The following is a 10,136-nucleotide window of genomic DNA, read 5'->3' on the forward strand; positions in this document are numbered from 1 at the left end:
TAGGTCCTGAGCCGGGCTCTGTGCCTGAGCTCGCCCTGCACACACATGAGCAACCGACCAGCAGCAAAGGGGACAAACACCGAGAGGAACACCAGCAGAGGCGCTTCAATACAACGCCTTAGAACGGAGCGAACGCTCGATTCCTTCAAAGGCAATATGTACAGATACTAGTTCAAGAATAACTCAGAATGCCAAGCTGCTGAATTTTATAAAGGTACCCAACTGTATTCTTTTTGTAAAAGGATTATTTAAGTCAACTGACACATGCACTATAAATCAAATCTTCATTTAACAGTCCCACAACTTACACAATAAACCACCAGTCACTTGCATGAATACCAAAGAACAGAAAAACCTGCCCCGGCACACCGTTAATGAAGTGAGAGGCGGGCAGAGTCTTTATGTATCGATTCCACGGTCATCCCCAAGAGCAACTTAAGATTTGTAAGATATTCAGGGACAAAAAGGTCACTATACCCGCACAAAACACAGGACACACAGCCTCCCCCCAGAACCCTCACAAGTCTACACCAGGGGCACACAGTCCACGGGCTGGGCTGTGAGACCCCTGGGCTCACCCCAACGGACCAAGGACTGTCCTCTCTGGAGCGGTGGGACAGAGGGACCGTCACCTTTCCCCAGGCCTCCCTGTGCACGTAAACCAACAGTCATTTTGAGGGGGTCAGCAGCAGACATGCCTTGGCACACCAAGACGTATTCACCATTTCTGCCGCTGCAGCCACTAGCGGTTCACATGCTCGTCCAATGCAAGGGCAGCATGTTCACAGACACACACGAAGGTGACTTAACATCAGTGTCTTCTCAGACCCACATCCTGTTGAAACAGTTCCTTCCTATAATTTTAAATTTAATACTGCTGACCAACAAAACTAATGCACACAGTTTTTGTTCCTGAAAGCTCAAATGGACAAGATAAAATTGCATTCAAGTCACAGATGAGCAGACACCAAACGTACTCTTACTGAGCAACAGATCCCTTTCTCCTCTCAATCACTTTTTAAGCAACATCTTCCTGAATACGCCCATATCAGAATCAGGCATCTTCAAAATCACCCACGGGCAACCTCTACATTCCTGCTGTCCTATAAGAAGTACTGCTCACTGCTGCTGTGAAATTAAAGGCCAGTGGCTCTTCTGCACAGTTACAGGTTCACAGTAAGGACCACGGACACAAATGTCAAAGACTAGGTAATTCTCCGTATTTATTAGGAAATTGCAGTGGCTTAAAGTTGAGTGACTGATTTTCAGAAATGTTTCTTCTGCTTTGCAGTACAACCAATTGCCACCGAGATCGCTTCCATCCCCCTCTGAACATTCCAGTATCTCGGTGTCTCTGCTGGTGTCCAAATCAAAGCTATGACGTAGAGGCCAAGACTTCTCCAGAATTGAGAACCACGCAGAGGAACCGTTACAGAATCATTCAGGTTTTGGGACCTGCTATAAACATCGCACGAAACCCAAAGCAAACAATTCCAGCACCTCCCTGCGGCAGGGACGCCCACAGCAGACGAGGCTGCTCACCAACGCGGTTCGGAGCGGCCACGGGGGATTTTCCTCCCCGCGCAGGAGCCCCAGTGGAACCTGTTCAGAGTCAGGCAGCAACCGTTACAAGCTGCCTTCTAACAACAAAAGAGATCCAGACCTGAAAAGGAGAGACTCAGTTTCTTTTAGCTTCCCCCTCTTTAAAGAAATCTTTCACTGGAACACATTTAATTCCTTGAATTCCTCAAATGTTTCTGCAGTCAGTTTCACTCCTACCATCTACTTTTGCTATTAACATTTGCATTATCTGGATCAGATTCTCCAGCCTCTGGAAAATGCAGCATTACCAGGCCATGCCTAACGCTTTGGCAGGAGCTTCTCAGGAGAGGAAGGGCCAGGGAAAGAGATCAAAGCCGCGCTCGGCCCAGCCCGGCTGCCAGGAGACGCCGCGGTGTCCGAGCTGATGCCAGGGCAGGAACCCTGCAAGTACAGGTGTTCTCATCGCACTGCCAAGGGAAGCCGAAGGTTACTCTACGGCTACTTCAGGCGCTACGGGGAGACTGCTAAACGTGCTAGTCAATTAAACAAAACAGAAAAAAGAGAGAAGAAAGAAGAGCTCACCCCTCATTTTAACTCCTAGCAGATTCATCTGTGACAGTGACAGCACAGGAGCTGGCAAGTACAGCACCTCTTGTTCCACAGGAAAGGTTTATTCCAGGCTTGGAGTTGTAAGAGAGTTAAAGCAATTTAAATTAGCAGGCTTGTAAAGACAGATACCATCTACCACCAACCCACTCTACGTGCAATTTTAACACGTGCTTTTAGCCCTGAATTTTGAAAAGTATCATATTTACAATGACTCGTGAAAGAAGAAAGTAGAACTAACCTGGCAGAGGGGGGTAAAATACTCCCCCTGATGACTCAAAACCAGTGTTAATTCTCTGATCTTGCAGAAGCATTGGCTCAGCCTACTGAGACTAAAAGACAGATCAAGTTTTCGCTCAGCTCAGCAAAATCACAATGCTTTTCCCATTGATTCCAGTGCTCTTGGCATCAGGCGTATGAAAGCCTGCCACTGATATTTAGTACCAAATGAGTTTAAAAGTACATGTTTCACTTAAAACAGTTTACAAAGACCAACTCAAACCATATTTAGTCCCCAAAATGCAGAAAAGTCTACTAACCCAAAACACTGATAACCATCCCCCTACCGTGACCCAGACCTTCCACACGCCTGCTCCAAACATCGTACCGGAGCCCTCCCTACAGACGCCAAACCTGGACTCCCAGCAAGCAAACCATCTCCCATGCCACTGTCTCCTCCAGGCTGTTGAGGGCTCCTGGAGAGCTCTGCTCTCTGAAGACCATTGCAAAAACCTGCTTGCAGGCTGCAAAACATGACAGCTCCTTGCATTAGCATTGCTTAAAACGTGGTGCAAAACAGGCAAGATAGATAAATTCTGATGAGAAGAGGACTCACTAACAAATGGATAGCTCACATGGCTCTACCACTTCCAAACTGTCTTTCGTATTCATGATAAGAGAGTTTCATCCCCGCTCTTCAGAAGAAAGTTGCCCTTCCTGATCTTTATTCAAGTGAGCTAGTCCAGGGAGCTTTTAATTAAGTGTAACCCTTAAGAGAGTATAACAGTAATGGCGTTAATCTGGGGCTGGTTTGTTTAAACTACTCTTGTTTTCTAATTAAGCATTATCAAGTCCCTCCCTGCAGTGCTACAAACAAGATGTTCAGTTTGCCCATTAAATGCTGCTTCAGCCAACACCTGACAGAGCCTGGGAGGACCTGCCGGCCAAAGCCCACCCGCGCACACCTCCGCACCCACACTCCCTCCCACGGACCTGCCGGCCGCTGCCAGCACAGAGAGGACACAGGCACGATGTGTCTTAACAGCCACTCCAGGTCTGGGGTAGCTCAAGCACAGCTCGAGACAAGGAACAACACAGCCCAGACCGTGCGTCCCTGCCAGGCAGAACCAGAGGAACGAGCCCTCGTGCCCGAGGCACGCAGCCGCCCCGGGGCACACAGCCAGGCTGCCAGCGCCCGCTCCAGCGCCCGCTCCAGCGCGCCCAACCTCGCGGCAGCGCCGGGACCTCCCCGCGTCCCTCACTGAACAGCAGCGCCCACATCCCGAGCACACCAAGCTTCGTTTTAGTGCTTGTGCAGGAACGGGGGACCTTTTTAATGCAAGTTTTGATAGACCAGACGTATGATCACTGTTGCACATTTAATCACCTTTCTCAGCAGAGACATAACGAATATTTCACTGCAAGGTGAGACACACTCAACTTTAGCTGACTAGTCTTCAGAAGGCTTTTCAAAGAAATAAAGGCTTCCACTCTTGGGACTGAGGCAATAACAGCACTGATGCCCACCTATGGTCCTTTTCTTCTAATAGATCTGATTGTGCCTTTTCAGGGAGAACTCACACAAATTGCACAAACAGTGCAGCTAAGCAGCTGTACACACCAATCTGCCAGTTCTTCAATATCCACCTCCACATCCAACTGCACACAGACAGCCGTTAACTCCGTGATTTCCATAGGAAGAAACTGGCCAAGCTAGCAGTCATACGTTTAAAGCCTCAGCCAAAATCAGAATGATTCCTCCCACATTCATGGCAGAATCCACATGAAGAAAAATCCACAAGATTTCTGCTCTAAGCAGCACAAAAAGGGAGCAGATTTGTTTGAAATAAGGCTGAAGTTTCCCCACCCCCGAGGAGATGCAGACTTATAACCACAGCCCAAACCAATCCCATGGTAATGCTCCCTACAGGCCTGTTCTTCAGCTGGGTGTCCACCAGAACTCCCAGGTCGTGTTCTGCAGACCTGCTTTCCAGCCCGTCGGGCCCAGCATGTGTATAGGTGTATAGGGCAGCCCATACAGGGTACAGCGCCTGCTACAGGGGTGTTCCTCCCCAGGCACAGCACTTTGCAGTTCCTTTTGTTGAACTTGATGGTGTTCCTGCCTATTTCTCCAGCCTCTCCAGTTCCCCCGGAATGGCAGCACCATCATCTGGTACATGACCTGCCCAGGGCACCGCCGGCCCCATCACCTCGGCCACTGACAGGGAGGTCACACCGCACTGGGCACGCCATTAGCGACTGGCCTGCACCAGAACTTCACGCCACAGAATGTTTTAGAAAGGCAGATCAACTTCATCTTACAGATACGGAAATAACGATTAATATGTTGCTTAGGGATATACAGTCAGGGACACACAGAATCTATGTATTTTCACAGGTTTTCAGAGCTACTGCAGGAATTGTTCGGTTTTCACAGCAGCTTTTTGGGGAAATGCACATTGATTTTAACTGACGGAATTACAGAGACAATAACTTACTAATATACAACTATAAAAAGACACCTACTTGGGTTACAGAACGCAAGTCCCTGGTATGCTACCTAAAACAGGTACTAAGATTGTAATGTGCAGCACAGCAAACCATTTCACTCCTGAAGCTCTGGGGTGCTTCTCCAGTTCTCAAGAAAGCAGCTCACAGGAAACGAAAGCAAAAACGTTACACCCAACACTATTTTAATATACCACCACATCCAAAGAGCAATGCCCGGGTCAGACGGAGGAGCACGCTGAGAGTTTGCTGCACCGCGTTCTGCCCACCGCGGCAGACGCGCCTCCCGAGCGATCAGGCCCGAGCCCAGCTCCGCGTGCAGGGACAACGGGAGGAATCGCTGCAGGATCGGGGTCTCCTTCCCAACCAGAGCGCTCCGCTGCCAGCTCGCACCGGCCTCACACAGCCCATCGCGGCTCCTGCCACAGGACAGCAGCCAGGCCGGCAGGCCAGGCACAGGGCTAGGTTAGAGCTGTCTGTGCCTCAATCACTGGAGCTTCAGAACAAGCTCTTAAGAAAAGTGTGTCTGCTAAGCACGCTGAATGATTCAGCCAGGTATCTACTTTCAGCACATTAGTTTCCCTCTATTTTTTTTAAGAAAAAGACTAATGAACAATCAAGCCTCCTGTAGAAGACAGAGGTGTGTTTGGCCACCTTTCACTGCAACACGCCGTTAATTGACAAGACTGCCACTGCCCTGGCATGTCAGCATGACCACCTACGCCACAAAAAGACAACCAGGTCCAAGGAGTTCACAAAGGAGACTCAAGAGGTGTTATCAGCGCACAGCAGCCTCTTCCAAGCCCATGCAGAGGAATCAGCCAACTTCCTCATTCCAGGTTTAGAATTGAATACGAAAGCAGAGCTAACAGCCTCAAGGTAAAATACGGCCACGCAAGCCACTGGATTTCGGTGCTTCTTGAACAGCTAAGGCTCCCCACCCTGTCAGCAGGTGGGACAAAGCTGCACGGTCTCAAGGCCGAGCCCACCCAGCTCTGCTGGTCTGGCACCTCGCGGCAGGTTCCCCTGGGGCTGCGCGCACTGTGCTGGGACTGCACTGGGACCCGTGTGCGGGGAGCCAGGACACACCTGCCTCTCCTCCAGCCTTCACGGAACGCGCTCCAGTCCAAGGGAGGTATCCTCTGGGTTCACCTGAACACTTGATCTAACCAAACAGAGGAACCACCATTGCCTGCCAGGTGCGTCTCAATGACTACCCAATGTCTGACAAACGCGTGGAAGAAGAAAGTCTCTGCAGACCTTGCTGGCATTTCAGACCTGAGTGGGCGAGCAGTGGAGACTCAGGTGACACAACGCAAGCTCTTCTGAAAGGAACCTCTGAGCGTTCCTAGAGCAGGTTCAAACAAGGTCACCCCCGTACGACACCGGCTGGATACTCTGGTGCTCACACAACCTCCCTGTGCATGGGCACGTTCCCCTGCTAAAACCATGAATAACGGTGCAGATCAATCTGAATCTACAAAATGTGTGCCTAGAGTTCTCTTCACCCTAGAATCAGATGGTCTTGCCTTCCCCTATTCGTAGGTGATAGTAGGATACATACCTCAAAGCTGCTCAGGCTGGCTCGTCTCCTTGCATAGATATGCTCACAGTTGTAATCCAGATGTCTTCCACAGAGGTCTAGCTTTAAAAATACTTCCAAGTACAAATCCCACAGGAAACAGGGAAGTCAGAGGAGGGAAGGAGGCAGTTTATCGGCTTCTACATTTGCAGGCCTCTATAGTCAGTAGTGTAGGTCATTTCCAGAGTAAATCTTGGCAACAATGCTTCTTTGTAGAGGAGAAAGACCTGCCAAAATGAACAAGCATAGTAAGAAACACCATCACTATCTGATAAGTAACAAAACAACACCACAGATCCAGCATCTCCTTCAGAGAAAGTAACTCTTATTTGAAATATGAGGTTTCTGCTAGCTTTGACATATTTAAAGTCAGAAGCAGCCTCTGAATTTACCTCCTATTCTGAGTACTTTTACCTAATAAACTGTCTCAAGGAGGAAAATACTCTAAGGATTCACACAATGTTCGATCATAACAGAGCCTTGTTCCAGCCCAAACCTGCAGCTCCTCAGACACCTTGATGTTCACCGTGTATTTTCACCAGGAACGTCTGTGTGACCACTGTCCGACTACTGAGCTGCCGTTCGAAATAAGAACCAACAGAGTGATGAAGTCCAGCAAAGCAGGGATACAGGGTACATACCAGGGCCTTTCCCGCACAGCGCCAACATGCCGGAGTGCTGGTGTACTTCTGAATCTATTTAATTGGGATGTAAGTTAAGAAAATGTAAACTCTTTGGGGCAGAGACCTTCTGCTGCGTGTTTGCATTTCACACAGTACGGCAGATCTGGGTTCCAAATCAAAGCTGTTCAATGTTGTTGTGATACAAGCCTTTGTACTTCTGGTACAACAATAGATTCTTCTTTACAAATAAAAAAGGTCACCTAGTTTTGCATTATCATAAACTGCTTTTGAAAGTATGGAGAGATTTCACTTAGCAAAAAAGACATTTAACTCTAGACAATTACTCGTATCCTTGTTTTCCTTCTGTGACCGTTTTAACATCCTTGGCTGGATTAATAGTTTAAATATTTGGAGTTTACATTCAACCTTAAAGAATCAGTTCACTGTGCTGTGACACCATCCAGCATCAACTATTTAGGGGTTTTAAGAATTTTAAGTATTTAAACCACACCAAACTACTCACTTCCTAGCAGCGCTGACAAATCACTGCCACCTTCACGCTGCGTTTCACTCACCTATCATCCCTTCTCGCAAAGCTGTTTATCCGCTATCAAAATTGTGTTGAGTTCACAGAACCCCCGAGGGCTGAGGCTGGCAGGGGCCTGTGGGGACCGCCCGCCCAGCCCCCAGAGCTCGCCCCACAAACCACTGCAACGAGTCTCACTGCTGGTACTGAAATACCACTTTCTCACCTGAGAGAGTCACCACTCGCGTCCCCATCACGAGGGTACGACCTCCTCTGTAGGCAAAGGAGCAGCACCCAAGCGTGCCGCAGCGCTCAGCGCTGCAGGACGGACACAGCAGACCCGCCAGCCGTGCTTCAGGGCACAGAGCAGTCCCTGAGCAGCACAAGGGCTGTGAGCCGGGAAGCCCCACTGTCCCCCAACAAGAGAGGGGACAGAGTTCCCCAGCACCGAGACAGCAACAATCCTCCAGCCAGTCCGCCTGCCCTTCCACACCTCCAGACAGAAAAACAATCTGTCCACGGAGAAGCACCATCCTGTTGACTAAACACGAGGCTAAGGCAACACGTTACTGTTGCTGAAGCAGGAGCAGCGAGGACAGCAGGGCCTGCTCCCCAGGACCAGGACGTGAGCACCACAACAGCCACAGCTGTACCCAGGTGTGTGTCATCAAGGGCTCCCAACGCACAGAATCATCTCAGCTGAAGGTCTGTGGGGACGGACGCTGCCCCGACACAGCGGTAACGTTACTCTCTTCCTTGCACACACTTCTACTCAGACCGGCAGCCTCAGTTCACCTCCCCCCGCCCATACGCCTCCTCAGTGCAAGCGCTGCCCCAGCCCGCTGCAGGCGCCCTCCTGTGCCGGGCACAGCCCCGGTGCCGCAGCGGCGGTGGCTGACGCCCCGCGGCGTTTGGCGCTTGGACAGCTCGGCGGCCGCTGCTTACCGATGAGGCTCCCTAAGGGCCCGTCTCCGAAACTCCGCTTCTAGAACGGCAAAGCTTGAGCTCACTTACATGTCAGCACAATTAAGTAATTAGTATCTTAATTATCTCATACAAGACAGCTAAAGTGAGGAAGAACAGGTGGAGAATACACCCAAACTCATCTCAAACACCAGTGCGGTCAGACGCATCCGCCGCCTCCACAGCCCCGACCCGCGAACCGGCGGCGCCGCCGCAGCCGCAGGGATGGACACACCGGCCCGGCGGCTTCGGGCCTCCCGGCGCCGCCAGCGGCCCCGCCGCCCCCCGGCTGCACCCGCGGCCCGGCCCGCCGCGCCGCCCCGTCCCCGCCGCTGCCGGCAACGAGGCCCGGGAGCCGGAACGGGCCGGGACGTGGTGAGGGGCGGGCGGCCCCGAGGCCGCTGGGCCGCGGCCCCCCCCGGGGCTCCGAACCGGCCCCAGGAAAACGGGGCGGGGTGGGGCGGGAAAGCGCGGCCGAGCACCGGGCCTGGCGGCGGGGGAGGCGCCCGCGCTCACTCACCGGCCCGCGGAGCGTCCGAGCGCGGCCGCGGCGGCCGCTCCATCCCCGCGCGCCGCCACACCGGCCGCGCGCGACGTCAGCGCGCAGCCTCGAGGGGCGGGGCAGGGCGCGCGCGACGACGTCAGGCGGAAGGGGCGGGACAAGAGACCACGCCCACTCTCGTCACCTCTCTACGCCGCGCAGCCGCGCCCCCCGGTGGAGCCACGCCCCCGGCGGAGCTCCGCCCCGGCGGCCGCTGCGCGCGGCGTTGATGCCGTTGTGACGCCACGGGCGCGCGCGGGGCTGCCCCGCCCAGCCGCCCAGGAGCCGGCGGCCGCGCTCCCCGGCGCTCCCCAGCGCTCCCCGGCAGCTGCTCCCCAGCAGCTGCTCCCCAGCGCTCCCCGGCGCTCCCCGGCGCTCCCCGGCGCTCCCCGGCAGCTGCTCCCGCTCCCGGCTCTCTCGGGAAGCGCGCTACCGGACACCGCAGCCCGTCCCGCTGCCCCGTGGAACAGCGTTACCCGCCGAGCGCACCTGACTCGATGAGAAACTTGTCTTGATCTGTATCTGTCCGATGCGATTAATGTATCCAGCCTCAAAAACAGTTGGAATTTTTACAGCTTGCCTTTTATTCCAAGCCAGTGCTCGTTACTTTTTACATATTTTCGCATAAAGCTCAAGAATTTATGAACGCAGCCCCTGTGTTTCCCGCCGCCCGGCTGCTCCACGCTCCCGCTCCCCGCAGCGTCCTGGCGCTCGTCAGACCGTGTCCCCCCTCCTCCTGTCCTAAGCTGAATAACCAAGCGCATGAGCACAGGTGAGACTGACCCGAAGGGACCCCGACCGGCGGAATTTCACCGCCGAACTGCAGAGCACGATGTAAACAAACAGCACCTATGGGCGCGTTTATAGTCAAAACATTTATTAATTCAATTTTTTCTTATGAATTAATAACAAACATCCAAGTAATAACAAGTTGTTAGTGTTAGATCTCCAGTTGACATTAAATTTGGCTTTAAGCACAAAAGCCTCATAACTACCACATGACTAAAACCAGCAGATTCAAAAGTT

General features: G+C 52.4%; 1 protein-coding gene across 5 annotated transcripts in view; it reads right to left on the bottom strand.

Moving 5' to 3' along the window:
- TMCC1 (transmembrane and coiled-coil domain family 1) overlaps nt 1–9,227 on the bottom strand; it is a 72,973-nt gene extending 63,746 nt beyond the window's left edge. For all 5 annotated transcript variants that reach the window (XM_065074774.1, XM_065074773.1, XM_065074767.1 and 2 more), the window contains exons 1-2: nt 9,090–9,227; nt 6,440–6,684 (exon numbers count right to left, since the gene is read on the bottom strand). The gene's annotated coding sequence lies outside the window, so the exon portion shown is untranslated. The remainder of the gene's footprint in view (nt 1–6,439; nt 6,685–9,089) is intronic.
- Nucleotides 9,228–10,136: the final 909 nt, after the last annotated feature.

This window comes from Columba livia, chromosome 10 (assembly GCF_036013475.1).
Source record: "Columba livia isolate bColLiv1 breed racing homer chromosome 10, bColLiv1.pat.W.v2, whole genome shotgun sequence".
In the NCBI taxonomy this organism is placed as follows: domain Eukaryota; kingdom Metazoa; phylum Chordata; class Aves; order Columbiformes; family Columbidae; genus Columba; species Columba livia.